This window comes from Myotis lucifugus, unplaced genomic scaffold, assembly GCF_000147115.1.
Source record: "Myotis lucifugus unplaced genomic scaffold, Myoluc2.0 scaffold_2, whole genome shotgun sequence".
NCBI classification, from domain to species: domain Eukaryota; kingdom Metazoa; phylum Chordata; class Mammalia; order Chiroptera; family Vespertilionidae; genus Myotis; species Myotis lucifugus.
This window is the reverse complement of record NW_005871050.1, coordinates 12,793,349-12,812,288: the sequence shown is the minus strand read 5'-3', so window position 1 is coordinate 12,812,288 and position 18,940 is coordinate 12,793,349. Positions and strand designations below refer to the sequence as shown.

The window sequence follows — 18,940 nt, the reverse complement described above, 5'->3', positions numbered from 1 at the left end:
AAATGAGCTAAACTGTTCATATGGGGAACAATTTTCAAGAAAATTGAAGGTAGCTCAATGTATAAATAGCTTTTTTACTCTTTTGAGAAGAACAATAGCTGCTTATTTCCCCAAGTAAACAATCATATTCAATTCATTTTTCTTACAATGAATCCACTCGGGTTTTGTACATTCCATAGTAATTTTAGCATTAACATACTTATCCAAAATGTAGCATCAAATTTAATATGCTATCTTGAAAAGTTACAAGCTTTAAATATGGTATTGGACAGCCAAAGATATCACTTTCTTCTAGTTTGCAAATAACAAGCATTAGCATAGCTCTCTATTGCCATCCATCTTCTCCATTAGTTTAGTCAAATCTGCACTTTACCTATAACCCTCTCAAGTTTCATGCATAACAGCTGGGCGCAGAAATATTTTTATTGCTTACTACTTGAACTTCATTTTCAATTACCTTAAATATGAGACAGAAGAGTAGCTAACCAAATTAACTTAACTTATGATACAAAGAAGTAGACCCTTAGGTGACTTAATTGTAGAGGTGGAAACAGAGGTTAATAATTGATTGCAGAGGTTTGCACTAAGTATTTTGCTTTTCTGGATAAAACCTAACTAGACAAAAGACAGCAGGTTATATTACAAAGAGCCCTATGAGAGAATCCTAAAATGTAAGTTCTCGACCAAGCTTTATGACAAAGTAGTGTGCCACCATTCTCTTATCTATAAAGTGGGGGGATCTAATATCATTAATCCTATGAACCTCACAGGACTTCTATGGCTAGCACATGAAAATAATATGATTGAACGTTTTAAACATACAAGTACCATAGGAAAGCCCCCAGTATAAGTTCAGTTATCAGCTTGCTTAAGTAAAAGGACTAGAAAGAAGATTCAGGCACTCTTTAAGAACGTTACATCCATAATTGCATTTAAGCCTTGAAAATTTCATAGTGAGGTATTTTCCTCATTTTACAAATGAAAAAACACACACACAAACACACACAAAAAAACAGAGGCATAGAAAGGTTAGGTAATTTCACCAAGATCACACAGCTGATAGAGCTAGAATTCAAATAAAAAAGGTCCAGCTCCAGAGCCTACTAGTATATGCTTAATCTCTTTGCTATACAAGGGTCACAGATTCTCTGATAAAAGATTCAAAGGAAGTAGATAGAACCAGAGTGGAAAACTCAGGCAAGACTTGAGGTTGCAGCTTAGAAGGGGATCAGGTGGCCTCTAGATCTTACACAGCATCTAAAAGGTATTTTGCCTTGCTTATGTAACAAAATAAGCTTCCTGGGCAAGGATGGCATAAAGATGCCCAGAAAAGAGGGAATTAAGACCTGAGTAGAAGGGTCCCAAGATGCCATGAGTGAAACCAATGAAATTATAAAGACATGACTGTCCTGCAAGGTTACCAAGTGTGGGTCTGCAACACAGTTTCCCTTGTCTACCACAATTTGCATTTACTGGACACCGCAGATGAAAAGAGATTTGAATTGACTTGGTGCTGCTGGGTCAATGTGTGATCAGTCTGATACAGATCTCTGCACCATTCCAGGCCACAAGCAGGAAATTTACTAGACTTCTTCAGCTTCCTACCAACAAACACGCAGTAAGAACACAGCACAGATTGCACTGTAATTTTCACCTTTGTGATTCCCTCTTCTAATATCTTAAGTTTCCATATTCACCTACAGGGAGTAATACAACGTAATTACAACTGGGTTGCCGCCATAGAGAATAAGGTTGGCATAATGTAGTAGGAAGGTCACTGAACTTGGAGTCAGTAAGTCTGAGATTGGACCCATCTTGTGCCACTTACTGTATGACATTGAATAAATCAGCTAACCTCACTTCCTTTGCATAATAAAGGCCAAATGGCCTTCTCTCTCAGAGTGCTGGAAGAAATAGTCCCACTGAAATAATATATATGAAAATACCATGTAAATGGTAAAGTATTTTATAGTTACTATTGTAAATAAATGAATTTTGCAATTATAAATGTATCAATTCTAGGTTATCTATTGTTTTGAAAAATGTTACTCAGGGAGTCAATGTTACTGATATTTTTGTTTTATTCTTGTTGTTGGTGTATTTACTATTTCTTTATTAAACAGCTTTATTGAAGTATAATTTACATAATATACAATTCAAAAATTTTAAATGTAAGATTCAAAGATATGGGGTACATTTATAGAGTTATGAAACCATGACCACCATCCAGTTTTAAAAAATATTCTTTCACCCTAAAAATAATTTCCACATACATTAAGCAGTCACTCCCAATTTAACCTCCCTCCAGGCCGTGGCAACTACTAATATACTTTCTGTCTCTATAGATTTGCCTATTCTGAACATTTTCTGCAAGTGGAATCATACAATATGTGGTCTTCTGCATCTGGGTTCTTTCATAACACTTTCATAGTGCTCTTGTTCATCCATGTTGTGGCATGTATCAGTATTTCACATCCTCTTTACTTCTGAATATAATCCTTTTTTACATGTTGTGTTAAATTTGCAAATATTTTTGCTAAGGATGTTCTGCCTTTTCTTTTTCACCTCTCCTTCTGGTCGTATTATTATGCATATATTGATATTTTTTATGCTGCCTCACATGTACCTGAGGCTCTGTTCATTCTTCTTTGATTTTTTTCTGTCTGTTCTTCACAATGGACAATTTCTATAGATCAACATTCAAGTTACCAAACCCTTTCCCCCAGCCTGAATCTGCTGTTGATTTCCTTTAGTGAACATTTCAATTATTGTGCTTTCCAATCATAGAATTTCCATTTTGTTCTTTCTATAATTTCTACTTCCCTCTTCAAAACCACTACTTTGTTCATTTTTGTTATACTTTCCATTAAGTCTTCATTCATGGTTTCCCTTCCTTCTTTGAACACAATAATAGCTGCTTTGAAGACCTGTTGGTTAATTGCTACATAGGAGACAGAGACAGTTTAAATTGACTTTTTTTTTTTACTGAGTGTATGTCATGCTCTCCTTTTTTTGTATAATTCGTTTTTTTGTTGAAAATTGGACATTTTGGATTATATATCAGGATTTTTGTTATATTCTTTTATTTTAAGCCTGGCTTCCTAAGAGTGAACTCTGTCTTTGTAGTTTTGTGGTCAATGATTGTACAGAGGTTGTGCTAAACCATCTCAAGCCTGTAAGGGTTTTATCTCCTGCCAATAGATCTGTGTGTGGGAAAGGGAGCACATTCAAAGTTCATATCATTTTTAAGTTTGCCACAACTTTTCTTTTCCATTGAGCTTTTATGTATCTCCTCTGTGCACTGCCACAGAGTTGACAGTGTGTGGCTGGCTTGAGCCCTCTCAAGTCTCCACTGTCTGCTGCATATGTGCACAGTCTCAGATAGGAATATGTTTTCACAACCTCAGGTTTGCAGGTTGTTGCTCCTTCCCACTGGCCCAACTTCACCAAGGTGGTCACTTCTACCAACAGTGTCGCTACACAAGGGCATCATGCACCTCACCACATCAAGTGAACCATCTACCATGATAGTGCAGCTACAATTCTTAATCCTGCCCCACCATGAGAATTGATCAATCTGAGGGAGTGGGGTATGAGCAACTCCAGGCAAAAATACCATAGATTCCCACTTTTATTACCGAAGGAAAATAGCTTATTCAAGTATAACTGATTGTTGGATTTTTGTAGAACTTTACTTGATTTCCAGGGTGCTTAAAGGTTGTTTTTGTCAACTTGTCAAGTTTTATAATTCATAGATGATTTTTAAGAAATGGATACTTAGCAGGACACAGCCAGAAATCCTGCCTAAATCACTGATCTTTTAATGGCAAAAATTTATAGAAAGGTTATATATTAGGATTTGCGGGGGTTTGCTTAATATTTCAAATACTTAATATAAGAAAAGCAATGTAAAAAGTCTTGTTAATAATTTTATATTAATTATATATTAACAGGATAACATTTTGGTATATTAGGTTAAGTAAAATATATTATTAATATTAATTTCACCTGTTAATTTTTTTCTTTTTTGTGGCTTCCAGAATTTAAAAAATACCTATGTGTCCTGCATTGTATTTCTATTAAGCAACAATATCTAGCTCTAACATCCAGTTTATAGGAAGTACTAGAATAGAGAAATGAATCAAATAATGCAATAGGGATGCAAACTGTATAGGAAAAAATATTTAGATTCAACAAATAAATTGCAAAAAAAATGGAAAGGGAAATATATAGACTAAAAGAGATGTAATGAGTATATCTACAAATTATAATATGTATACCTTTCTAGGATTCTCATTCAGACAAAAAAATAAAAAAAAACTATACATACATTATATGCTAGTCTGGGAAATTTGGAAGGGTAGAGCATATTTGTTGATATTAAAATGTATTGTTTATTTTTAAGGTGAAATGGTATTATAGTTAGGCTAAAGAGAATCTTCATATCTTATAATCAGATACTGAAGTTTTATGAATAAAATTATATGATATCTTGAACTTATTTCAAAACATCTTGGGAGGTAAGAGAGGGAGTTGGGTGGGGAGGTAGATGAAGTAAAATTTCCCATGCATTGAAAATTGTTGAAGTTATATGATGGGTGAGTGTTGGGGTTCATTCAATCATGCTCTCTACTTTTATGTGTTTAAAATTTTAGACAATAAAAAAGTTAAAACAAAACATTTTTTAAGAATTGTTGATAATTTGATATATTAGGTTAAGTTCCTATTCCAGTGTAGGGCACACAGGATACAATATTAAATAAAAGTAAGATACAAAACTGAATTAATAATGAAAAATTGTTAAAATTAGTTTCATGGGAACCAAGGGTGATTACAAAGAACTTCAACTTTCTATTAAATTCTTCTTAATTAGCTTTTATTAATTTTTAATCAGAAAAACAGTATGCCTCATACATAAAAGTTTATTACCAATTATTTGAACAAAAATTTAAACACTGAAAGGAAATACATCAAAATACAGGTTGGAGTAAAAGTGGGTTTACAGTTGTTTGTATGGAAAATAATACAATAATTAGTAAATAATAATACAAGAATAAAGTCTGTGTTTCACATACTCACAACTGTAAACCCACTTTTGCCCCCACCCTGTTGTGGGGTGTTGTGTGATTATGAAGTATACTAGGGGCTCAGTGCACAAATTTGTGCACCTTGAAAGAAACTGTGGGCCACGAGGCTATGGCAGGCACAGGGGCGGGTCTCGGCCCATCCTCCACACCCCTGCTAGGCCCCTCCTGCTGTGGCCCCTGGTCCCCTCTCTGCCAGCAACCCCACTCCCACCATCTCCGCTCCCACATGCTGGTGGCGCCAGCCCTGCTTGCACCCGCTGACGGCGCGGAGCAATTGGGGCTGGCGCCCGCAGCGGGTGCAAGTGGGGCCAGTACCATCAGTGAATGTGAGTGACGGCTGCTGCCTCGATCGCCCCTCAGGAGCAGGGGGAGGTGGAGAAGCCCTCAGGGGCAATCAGGGCCCACAGCCACCACTTGCACCCACTGATGACACAGAGTGATCGGGACCAGCGCCTGGCAATGGCAGTGGGTGCGAGCGGCAGCTCTGGCACCGGCTGTAGGTGCGAGCTGGGCTGGTGCTGGCAGCGGGTGCAAGTGGGGCCAGCGCTGACAGCAGGTGCGAGCACCAGGAGGGACTGCAGCACCTGGGAGCGAAGAATTTTCAGTAACCACCAAAGGCTCACCCTGATGACAGCAACTGGTGCCCCGCCTTGGTTTGGCACCACCGCTCACCTGCTCCACCATCCCCCCGCGGCCAACACCCACCATGTTCCGCACACGCCCCCTGGTGGTCAGTGCATGTCATAGCAACCGGTTGTTTGGTTGTTTCGGTTGTTCCGCTGTTTGGTCTATTTGCATATTATCCGTTTATTATATAGGATTTTTATTTGTGTGTATTTTGTATGCATCATTTTTATTTCCTTTATATTTTCCTTATTTCCTACTTTGAGGATATATTATTTTTTCATTAGAAAAATAGGAATTACAACTTTTGTGTAGAAAACTTCAATTCGGGACTTTGCTTTCTGCTCTATGTTCATACAGATGTGTGACTATTCAGCCATGTATTAGATGGTATATATTAATAGTTCGTATTTTGCAAAGCACTTGTAGACATTTTAAAATGTTTAAATTTCACATACAGTATTGAAGTTTATATGCCTACACCCCTCTGACATAGCACATTGGGAGGATATTATTACTCCTACTTTCAGACAGGAAAACAGAGCCTCAAATATTTGCAAAAATAGCAAGGCAGTAACAGACCTTGACTAAGAACCCAGGTTTCATTACTCCTAGTCTAGTGCTCTTTTCACTATATCATGTTGCCTCGCATAAAGAATATCAAACTCAGAATACAATTAATTTAGTAACACTTAAAATAATTTAGGCCCAATTGAATTGAAGTTATTTACATCAATTGACTGTACTATCCAGTTTGCTTAACTGCAACCAAAAGACATGTGCAGGAAAGAGGCACTCAAATGAAATAACAGGGAGGAAGCAGTAGAATTCTGTGACATATGGCATGCTTGCTGATGAAATCAAAGGTATGTTTCATGCCAGCTTTTGGTCTGCAAAGTGTCGTTCATTTCACTAAGAGGCATACCACATGCCAAGAAATGCACAACCTCCTAGCCCTTTCTTTTGAAATCTAAACCCATGAGAGCATGGACTTGGCATGACTTGATGGAACATTAAATACAATATGCTTGACCCATTTGTGGGTATAAACTATCCAGATTATCCACTATGGAGAAGGACTCTAGGTTGTCATCTGGATTCCCTATCAGCTCAGAAAAACTGGGGATACAACTGGGTCTTAGGTTTATCTCTGGCAATGGAATAAGGATTTATAATTTCAGATAATGAAAATAATGCCCAGAAAAGTTAAATCAGGAAGTGGATGAAGAATACTAAGAGTGTAGGGCAGAGGTAGCTATTGCTTTTATACAGAATAATATTTTTGCCCCTTTTTTGCCATGGGTAATTTTTTTGCCCATTAGTTTGGTACAAAATATCTAATCATTGCAAGTAAGGCTACCTCATCTCCAGCAGGGAAGGGAGATACTGGGGAGAAGGATACCATGGGCTATTTAAATAAGATATCTCTGTAAGATTTTTTTAAATTTTTATTTTTTAAATCGATTGTGGTGACATTGGTCAACATGAACAAGGTTTCAGGTGTGAGTTTCTATGTTACATAATCTCTATATTGCACCGTATGCCCACCATTCAAGTCAAATCTTCTCCTGTCACCTTATATTAGGACCCCCTTCTCGCCCCACCCCCTTTCCTCTGGCAACCACCATGCTGCTATTTGTGTCCAGGAGTTTCAGTTTTATAGCTCACATATGAGTGAAATCATATGGTTCTTAGCTTTTTCTGTCTGACTTATTTCACTTAGCATAATGTTCTCAAGGTCCATCCATATTGTTGCAAATGGTACTATTTCATCCTTATGTAGATTTTTAAGAACAAGAAATTTTTGCTCTGCTACAAGAACCTTTGCTAACAGCTCAGTAGAAACTATTGAAAATACCAATTTAGAAAGAAGACCATATGTTTAAGAAGAGGGATTCACTGTGTGAGACAGGGGTCTTTACAAAAGATCTAATCATTGATAGAAATATCAACATCGCTATGGTTGGCTTGTTCCTCCAGCTGGTATGGCGAATCTACTCATTTGATATAGCTTGTCGCACATACAGATGACTCCATCCTGGAAGTTGGTCTGTACAGGGGAAGAGTTTGTTCAGAGGACAGACACCTATTGGCTACAGGGAGGACTATGCATCCTTGACTACTTCTATTACAAAAGAATGAGAAGCAAAATATGGGACAGAGCATTTGAGTCAAGCTCTTCCATTCTCTTAACTTCCTATAAAATTGGAATGACAATATCTACTTACAACACTGATGTAAGAATTAACAAAATATTTGTTGGATGCACTTTATAGCAAAAAGTGTAAGATATATAGCATTAAGGTATCAGTAATTGTTAAATGGTATAATTCTTTGGTTGGTTATTAGATGGTGACACTAAAGACAACTTCTTACTGTCTTCTTTTTGTTGTCCTCTTTTTCTTTTACAATGAACATATTCTAATATTATAATGAGGAAGAGAAACATCACATACCATCTACATATATAAAAGCCTAAGTGACTGAACGACCAAATGACCGATCGACCGGTCACTATGATGTGCACTGACCACCAGTGGGCAGACGCTCAATGCAGGAGCTGTCCCTGGTGGTCAGTGCACTCCCACAGAGGGAGCACTGCTCAGCTGACTTATGGGCACCAGATGCCAGGCTTACGGCTGGCAAGCGCAGCTGTGGCAACACTACTGAGTGGTAGCGGAGGCAGGTGCAGCGGGACTGGGCTGAGCAGGAGTGGCACAGTGCCTGGCCCAGGCTCGGGCTCCTCCCTGGCTGCCTGCCACTTCAGGCACTACTACATCCCTCGGGGGATGTCGGACTGCCGGTTTTGGCCTGATCCCTGCAGGCCAAGGGATCAGGCCGAAACCAGCAGTCTAACATACCCTGATGGGTCCCGGATTGCAAGAGGGTGCAGGCCAGGCCAAGGGACCCTCTAGCTTTAAAATAATATGTAAAGTTCCTATTCTAATGAGGGACAACAGGAAGCACAAACTTCCTCAATGCTGACTGCATCTTTGTTGTCATTAACTCATTAGCATCTTACTGTTCCTTTTATTGGTGTGAAAATAGAGGCTTAAATAGGTTTGGTAACTTATTCAACTGCATATATCTCAGAAGCAAGTAAAATACCTAACATACTGCTTGAAATACACACATATACAGATACATCTCATTTCATGAGTCATGAATAAGTAGATTAGGTTGAGAAAGTCACCAGCCCAAACTTGAGCAATAATACACAATAGTGTCTCACTGAATCAGACTGCTTGAAATGGAGCAAAATTTTGACAAGAGGATGGTGCATACAAGAAATGATGAGAAAATTTGACATAGAGGCATGAAATAACACCAAGAAAAGGAAAGGAGTTCACGTAATAAAAATTTCAAGATAACAATGCTCTTGAATAATAATTTCCCAATTCTCATAGATTACAATTGGTAGGTGCAGTTTTTCTCTAACATCACCACATTCTCTCTCAATCATGTGCGCGCACACACACACACACACACACACACACACACACACACACACGGAGGAAATCTCTTCCCCTTACTTCAGAATCCCAGGGTCGTTTTGCGCTTCCAAACTGAATAAAAATCCTACTCTAGCACCTTTCCTTCATCCCCACTCTAAATCTATCCCTCTTTCCTCTCCTTCATTTAAGGTTACTTGATCTATATGTCCCCTTCTCTCACATCTTTTCCAGATGTCTACCTGTCAACAGCTTATTCAAAGTGATTAATGACTAATCAGAACTAAATGAGTTATTCCTCTCAGAAGAAGTTCATTTTTCAGAGGTCTTTGGAAATTAAGCTCTTTGACTAAAGGTATTCATTTCCAGTTTTGAAACTTAGGCCCCACAGGAGACGGTTAAGGATGATATCTTGTGTGGAATGGGCTTTCCTTTGAGTCTCCAAAGCCAAAGTATTCCAGCAACCCCTGGTTTTATGGAGCAGAGTTCTAGCTGGACCTGATTATTCAAGCCTCAGGGCAGAGACAGGATGGGCCTAAATCCTCAGAATATCTTCTATGGATTTAATATTAAGTAGAGAGAATTAAGCTCATCCCTAGATAGAAACTAACACATGAATTTTTTCTCTTCTACAGCCTCAGAGGGACTGAGTGTCACATCATTGGTTGCTTGAACATATGAATTAACACTGCTGCGTAGGTTGAGAATTTGGTACTTCTTATGAATTGTAGTATTCGTGTGTTTATATACAATTATTCTAGTAGGATTTAATGATACAAAGCTAGGGTTCTTTCCCCCTCTGCCAATGCTGGAGTAGTCCTGAGAAGCTATTGGTTTCAGGTTACTAAAAAAGGCTCTAGCTGGTTTGGGTCAGTGGATAGAATGTCAGACTAAAGGGCACATTCCAGTCAAGAGCACATAACTTGTACCTTGGTTGGGTTGCAGGCTCCTCCCTGGCTGGGCCCGCCCTGGTCAGGACACCCAATCAATGTGTTTCTCTCACATTGATATTTCTCTGTCTTTCCCTTTCTTTTCCACTCTCTAAAAATCAACAGTAAAATATCATCAGGTGAAGATTAAAAAATAGTTACTGAAAAGAAATTGCTATTTCTATAACTTTATTTTCCACTGAGTCTTACTTGGTATTGTTTCAAATATCTACATTAAAAAATGCCCACAGTAACTGACTCTGACTCTTTCTTCTTCAACAAAGCGTTCAAATTAGTCAACATTCTGGGTTCTGGCACACTGTCACCAAGAAATGTCTACTGATTGGAGCTTCAGACAGTATCATCATAGACATCTCTCATGATGACCCTGAAGAACAGCATAAACCGGAAGTGCCTTCTGAATATTCAAAGACAGACTAAACTCCATTCATTATAGTTTTACATTTAAATATAGTTTACTGAATTCTCATTCCCTGGAAGTAGTACAAAGCATATTAGAATTAGTGGGGCATCTGATTCTTCAATCCTGCTGAATTTATAAAAACATCACCATCAAAACATGGACCTCTGAATCACCCTCTAGGCCCACTATAACTTTCTTTGATGCAGTGTCACCTTAAAGCACTTACTCATGAGCAAGTGTGACTAACACATGGGTGACAACCACTATGCTTAGAGATAAGTAGTCATTTATATCTCTAAGGTATCTTGACATCAGAATACACACAGGTTGACAAATGTGGCATGAGCAGTAATCATTTACCAACTACTTGTCACAGAAAATGAACTGGGTGTGGGCTATCTTTTGGCAATGCTGTCAGTGTTTCATATACTACATAGCCTGGACCTCCAACTGTGTTTAATTAAGAGAATATTATAAACACTAATTAGCTGCATTTAATTTTTAAAGCAATTTACAGTTCATAGTTTAAAGGGAAAAAAACGAAAAACAATAGACATGGTCTCTGTGCAATGTAATTAATGTTTGGGAAGCAGTCACTGGAGCACAGCATAATGAGGTTGACAAGTCAGTAGTCCTGACATTTCTACACAACATCACACCTCAAACATCATTTTAAAAAGCACTGAAAATTAAATGTGGCACGTCAAGTATACTGAGCTGCAGTGCCAGTTGTGAGGGGGGGGGCGGGATCTGCTAATTAAAAGTTTGCAGTCTCTAATCAATAATCAGGATATAAGTTAGAAAGATGGTGTACAATCTGACACAGGGGAAAACATAAAAAGAGGTAATCACTGTTAATTTTTACAATAATAATATTAATAATAGCTCAATTCAAAATCCTATAGATGTTAAATAAGAAGTTATTTCTTGTTTATTTCTTGTATCCCCTTTTCCTTGATTTTTAGAGTAAATGAAAATGAAATATTAAGGTATGCAATTTATTTGAGAAAGGCTAGTCCAATGGTATCATAGCACTTTTACTTTTGACTTTTTTTCATGAATCTTTCTGAGCATGATGGTCAGGGTGACCTTTTTCCTCTTAATTAAGAAATGAAATGAAGTTGTCACTATCATATAATACCTAAACCTTATGCTGAGGAAAAATTTGAAAGCCTTGATTCTTTCAAGCGTGGAGGCTTCTGTACTAGGATTTACTTGATCATACAACATTCTCTTTGAGGCATTTTCCTATGAAATACTTAAATGCTTCCCTCTGAATACAAGCCAATTTAATGCTCAACAACCTTAGAAGCAACCATATTGTTTGAATCTTTGAATTCTTAGAGAATATTTAAATGAGTTTTCTATGAAACAAGGACCCTCCCAATAGCTATGTCTCAGATCTCTCAGCAATGAAACTTCTTAAGCTGTTAACATGCCTTCTCACTTTTCAATGAAATTAACAGCATATGCAGCCCCACCATGCCTTCACCACATTCTTCTTCTAGACCTGGGTTCCTTATAAATCCATTACCTTGAAAGGTCTAACATTTGCCTAAGTTTCTGCTATACTCTGCCTTACCTGTTGCTCAAGATATTTTTTGTATGCAAAATTGAGATCCCATGATAACAATATTAAACGCCATCTTCAACATATAAGAAATTCCAACAGGAATTTCATGATCAGAAAATCTCTATAGTTAACCATTTTTTTAAAAAATCCAGTGGCTTTCCTATTTAACTTCTGACTATAACCTCACATATATTAACCTATCTTAATTAAAAAATGCAAAATAAAGAGAAAAGTTATATATATATTTAGATGTTCATCTAAACATTGTTTAGAGAATTCAAATACTGGGAAAGGAATCCAATAGGTCAAAGTAGGTAAATAGTTCTATTTTGATACAGCCACTTGATTTACAATTATGCCACCATTAAAAGTAAAGGCAAACTATGTAAATACTTGCAAATATGCTTATGATATGTTAAGTGATAAAAAAATAAATATACCCTATTGTTTATAACTAAGTCAAAACAAATCTGTGCATAAAAAGCACTAAATAAAACACCTAAAAAGGACCAAATGAAAATGCATAAAAATGACAGCAGTTACATTGTTGAAATTATGACTGATATATATTGTCCACAAGCTCTCCATCATATGCATATATCTTTTAAATAAAAGTTTGGCCCTGGCCAGTGTGGCTCAGTTGGTTGGGTACTGAAAAGTTGCCAGTTTGATTCCCAGTCAGGGCACATGCCTGGCTTGCCCTCTGGATCCCCAGAAGGGGGCATGTGGGAGGCAGCTGATAGATGTATCTTTCTCTCTCCCTTTCCCTTCCTCTCTCTCTAAAAATCAATTTTAAAAAATATTTTTAAAAAATTTTGTATGAAGCTGCCTTAAAAGACACTAATCTAATTTTCAGCTAAGATTGTATACTTCCTAACTACTTTTACGTTTCACTCACCAGAATTTTAGAACATCTATAGGACTATGAACTCTGGATGATTAATTCAAGCATTTACACTAACACCAAATTTTGGGTTGTTTTCAAACAATCTGAAAACTACTGTAGCACATCAAAGTTCAAAGGTGGCAGCTATTTTTTGAATCATGTGTGATTAATTCAAGATAGTATATTGTTCCTTATTGATTAAAAATTCCCTGGAAAAAAAGCAGTTTACACAGTCATGCACCACATAACAATGTTTTAATCAATGATGGACTGCATGTACTGTCCCATAAGATTACAATAAAGCTGAACAATTGCTAATGGCTAGTAATGTCACAGTACAATGCATTGCTCATATGTTGGTGGTGATGCTTGTGTACAGTAATGTCCTAGGCCCGTGGTCGGCAAACTGCGGCTCGCGAGCCACATGCGGCTCTTTGGCCCCTTGAGTGTGGCTCTTCCTAAGCCTTAGGAGTACCCTAATAAAGTTAGTAACAATGTACCTACCTATATAGTTTAAGTTTAAAAAATTTGGCTCTTAAAAGAAATTTCAATCGTTGTACTGTTGATATTTGGCTCTGTTGACTAATGAGTTTGCCGACCACTGTCCTAGGCCTTCACATTCACTCACTGGTAACTCACTGACTCACTCAAGCCAACTTCCAATCTTGCAAGCTCCATTCATGGTAAGTGCCCTATACAGGTGCACCATTTTTTATCTTTTATACCACTTGGGTTGCGGGAAACAAGTTAAGTCGGCTCGCATGAATTGCGCGTACTCCGCGGGAGCCGTCTTAAACTCGGTTCATATAGATTTGCGGTGGAGTGCGGGAAACGTGTAAACTCGGGCCGATTGTAACTGCGTATTACCAAATATTTCATTTCAATCGAACCCATACTTCAAAAGATATAGGCATTTTAACGCGCCATCTTATATTTTGGCGGGAAATTCACCCGACACCGAAGTGATACTATACTAGGGGGTCAGTGCACGAATTCGTGCACCTTGAAAGGAACTGTGGGCCGTGAGGCTGCAGTAGGCACAGGGGTGGGTCTTGGCCTATCCTCCCGGGCCCTCCCACTGCGGCCCCCAGTCCCCTGTCTGCCAGCAGCTCCACTCCCACCACTGCCATTCCCACATGCTGATGGCGCCAGCCCCACTCGCACCCACTGATGGTGTGGAGCAATTGGGGCCGGTGCCAGCAGTGGGTGCAAGCGGGGCTGGCACTGTCAGCGGGTGCGCATGGCAGCTGCTTCCCCGATCATCCTTCAGGAGCAGGAGGAGGTGGAGAAGACCTCAGGGGTGATCGGGGCTGGCAGCTGCCACTCGCACCCGCTGATGGCACCAAGTGATGGAGACCGACACCGGGCGCTGGCAGCAGGTGTGAGCGGGACTGGAACTGGCAGCAGGTGCACACACCCAGCAGGACTGCGGCACAAGGGAGCACAGAATTTTTAGTAACCACCAGAGGCTCACCCTGATAACAGCGACTGGTACCCCGCCGTGATCTGGCGTCCTGATGACAGCAACTGGTGCCCCGCTCAACTTCTCCACCATCCCACCTCGGCCAATGCCCGCCATGTTCCATGCTCTGCTGCCTGCTGCCGACACTCTCCATGTTCTGCGTGCACCCCCTGATGGTCAGCACATGTCATAGTGACCGGTTGTTTGGTTGTTCAGTTGTTCTGCCATTCGGTATATTTGCATATTAGGGTTTTATATATATGTAGACTAGATGCCCATGCACTTGGGGGGTCCCTCAGCCCGGCCTGCACCCTCTCGCAATCCAGGACCCCTCGGGTAGAGTCCCTAGGCCTGGCCTGAGATCGGGGCCTATTGGGGCTTTCCTTCCCCTGGCTGCAGGCAGCTGGCCCCACCACCGCCGCTGCCACTGCTTGCCATCTGTGTAGCGCTGCCCTCCTCCTCCCCTGCCACTGGTTGCCTCCCTCTGCAGGCAACAGGCATGGGGTGCAATCGCTTGGCTGGCCTGGGCCTCCCCTGTGGGGCGATTGATGGCAGAGCCCACAAAGGGAGGCCCTGCCCACCCACTGCAGCACCACCGGCCGGGTAGCCTGGGCCTCCCTCTTTTTTTTTTTTAAGTCAGAGTAATGTTTACTGAGTGATACAGAACTGAGTACTATGAAGGGTTTACCAGGATGGAAATGCACTGCACCCCCGCCTCTGCCACCCCCAACACCCAGAGACTACAGTACTTAGAAGTTACATGCAATGGCCATAACTGCTGAATATATGTTAGTAAGAAATAAACCATAGCATATTTATACTGTATCACATCAAGTGATTATAGAAATCCATTTATATATTGCTTGTATAAAATCTTTTTAAAAAATATTTAAAAAAGAAAAAGAATGCCAGAACCGGTTTGGCTCAGTGGATAGAGCGTCGGCTTGCGGACTGAGAGGTCCCGGGTTCGATTCCGGTCAAGGGCATGTACCTGGGTTGCGGGCACATCCCCCGTGGGAGATGTGCAGGAGGCAGCTGGTCGATGTTTCTCTCCCATCGATGTTTCTGACTATCTATCTCTCTCCCTTCCTCTCTGTAAAAAATCAATAAAAATATATTAAAAAAATAAATAAATAAAAAAATAAAAAAGAAAAAGAAAATATAAAAAACATGTACAGTTGAAAGCCCTGCCAGGACAGCCAGTCTGTAAACATTCAGTGAGTATGTGCTTTGGAAGGGCGCCCATGCCTCGTGCCCACAGCAACTCCAGCAGGGCCGGTGAGGGTGCACCCCGGCTGCCATTCTGGGCAGGACTGAGCTGGACCATGGTGGGTGGGTACAGCAGGGCCTGGCACTGTGCCTTTCTCCAGCCTTGCATCAGGATCAGGGTCAGGGCTGGGGACAGGCAGATTGCAGTTGCACTCTGAGTTCCATCCTCAGCCGTATTTTGGTTGCAACTCATGGCTTTTCCTGGCGGAGGTCCTTTGGGTGGGTGCCCTGGTGGAGAGGCCGGAGAAGTGCCCACAGCTGCCTGGTTGGGCATCTCTCCAGCCCAGAGCCTCTGTCCTGCCTCCTGCAAGCCTGGCCCCAGGCAGAACAGGCCCACTCAGGACTACTTTGGTCTCAGTGCTTGGTCCTGGGTTTCATCAGCCTGGGTTTCTTCCCCTGGTGTGGCTGATCTGAGTTTCACCAAAAAGCCAGGCTGATGCTGGCTGTGCTGAGCCCCATCGAAGAGTTTTTCATGCAGCAAGGAAGAGCCCTCTGGGACCCTCCTCCTCCACCCCCTTCTCATCTCCTCCTCCTCCTCTTCCTCCTCACAGCCCATGGTCACTTCTTCTCCAGCTACTCCAGCAGTGGGTTGCCTTCTAAATTGGGGGTCTTAATGCTGTCAGTCCTGACGATGCAGGTGGGGCGATGCTGGTTGAGCATCAGGATGAGCTGCTGCCACTCCTGCTTCAGCTCCTCCATCTGGGTTTTCAGCTCCGCATTCATGATCTCCAGCCACTCAGATTCCCACTGCAGAAACTCGTCCGCTCCTTCTTGTTCCGGCATCGGGCTGCTGTCACTTTGTTCTTTTCCTGGCACCTTTTCCTTTACTCCTCTTCCTCGTCTAGCTCACTTTTCAGAGGTTGAGGCCTCTTGCCCAGTTTCACCTCCAGGAAGTGCAAAGGGGCAATCATGGCCCCAAGGTTGTGGATGTCAGCACATTTCTCTGCAGTCAGGGCCGAGCTGGGGAGTCCAGTCAGGGGGCCGAGCCCAGGCAGAGAGCCTGCAGTCACAGAAGGGTTCGGGATCTGCCCAGGCATCATAGCAGGAGGAGTGGCAGTCCAGCCCTGAAGAAGTCATGGGTGGAGGCGGCAACCCCAGGGCCTGGGCCAGGCTGCAGGCACCATACCAACTCAGGAGCTGCAGTGGTGCCAGCCCCGCCATGCAGCGTCCACCGCTGCCAGCGCTTCCCGTCACAGTCACCAAGCATCCCTCCCGCAGGCTGTGGTGGGCGGCCTGGGTCTCCCTCTTTGAGGCGATCGATAGCGGGGCTCTGCCTGCCTGCCTCATGCCCCTAACTGCTGGCCTGCCTGCCTCATCACCCCTAACCTCTCTGCCTGCCTGCCTCATCACCCCTAACTGCTGGCTGGGGGGCGGGGCCAGCCTAGGCGACAGGCGGTGGTTCTGGTCTCTGGTCGTTCTGGTCATTCTGCCATTTTGGTTGCTGGGCTTTTATTATATAGGATTTTAATGAGCATTTTCTATGTTTAGATACACAAATACTTACCACTGTGTTACAAATGCCTACATGTTGTACAGGTTTGTAGCCTATGAGCAATAGGCTATACCATATGGCTTAGGTATGTAGTAGGTATACCATATAGGTTTGTTTAAGTGTACCCTATGATGTTCACACAATAAATGAAATAAATATAAAGACCACATTTTTCCGAACATATCACTGTCCATAAATGACATATGAACTATACAGACAAAAAAAATGGGTAATTTTAGTTGTTTTGGAAGGAAGGAATAATATATTATGGAAGAAAGAGAAACAAGGGCCTGGAAATTAAGAAACACTGGCTATGGAATCTAAAAAGAGGGGCATTCATAATTATACATTATTCAACCTATTTGTAATTACCACCCAATAAGGTAGAAGACATATCAGGAATGAAGGTGGGGACATCACTACAGATCCTATAGAAATTAAACAGGATAAAACAGGGGAATTTAAGGAATAACTTTATAGAAATAAATTCAACATCATACATGAAATGTGAAAATTCCTTTAAAAACTGGCAAAACTTACATAAGAAGCAATAGGGGGATAAGGACACATATGTAATACCTTAATCAATAAAGAAAAAAATAAAAATAAATTTAAAAAGAAGAAATAGAAAAATTACCTCCATAGCTATTAAACACATTGAACTTCTGGTTTTCAAACCAATTCCAAGAGAACTTTTTACCCAGGTGGTATTATTGTTGAATTCTAGCAAACATTTTAAAAGTAAATAATAATAAGCTTATGTGGACACCTCTTCCTAGCTCTGGTGCTCTGGTCTGGGAAGCCCAGCTTGGGGTTGAGACCCCACACTTCTCAGGGAGAATCTTCCCACAGTGGAGATATCCCTCTGGAACCTCAGCCACTGCCCATGGGAGCAGGGCCAGCCCTTTTCACATCTCTGCATTTCCTATCAGTCTCGATGTAGCTCCTTCTGTAAATCCTTGGTTATAATACTTCTTTTCAGCGAGTCTTCAGTTGGTTATCCAGGTTGGTTGTTCTATACTATAGCTGCAATTACAGTTTGTTCCTGGGAGGTGAAGAGTGTACTTTCTATTCCGTCAACATCTTAGATCTCTAATAACAATCTTAAACTATTTTAGAAAATAAAAGGTAAAATATCCCCAACTAATTTTCTAGACCAGTATAACCCTGATACCCAAACTTCATAGGGACATTACAAGGAAAAAAAAAAACCACAATATCTTTCATAGACACAAAATCATTGACACAATATTATTAAATGTAATCTAACAATATATACAAAGGGATAATAAATCATAACCATGTAGGGTTTATCATAGGGATGCAAGGTTGGTACAATATTCAAAAATCAATGTTACATTATAGACAGGGTAAAATAAAAAATTCATACAATCTCCTCAATAAGTGCTGATACCCAAACTTCATAGGGACATTACAAGGAAAAAAAAAACCACAATATCTTTCATAGACACAAAATCATTGACACAATATTATTAAATGTAATCTAACAATATATACAAAGGGATAATAAATCATAACCATGTAGGGTTTATCATAGGGATGCAAGGTTGGTACAATATTCAAAAATCAATGTTACATTATAGACAGGGTAAAATAAAAAATTCATACAATCTCCTCAATAAGTGCAGAAAATTATTTGACAAAATTTAACACTCATTTTTTAAATTAAAAAAAAAAACTTTCTGCAAACTATAAAGGAAACTTCCTCAAACCTGTAAAGG

General features: G+C 40.4%; 1 pseudogene; it reads right to left on the bottom strand.

The window, feature by feature from the left end:
* Window positions 1–16,235: 16,235 nt before the first annotated feature.
* On the bottom strand, window positions 16,236–16,773 carry LOC102434553 (annotated as a pseudogene).
* Between the last annotated feature and the right edge of the window lie 2,167 nt (window positions 16,774–18,940).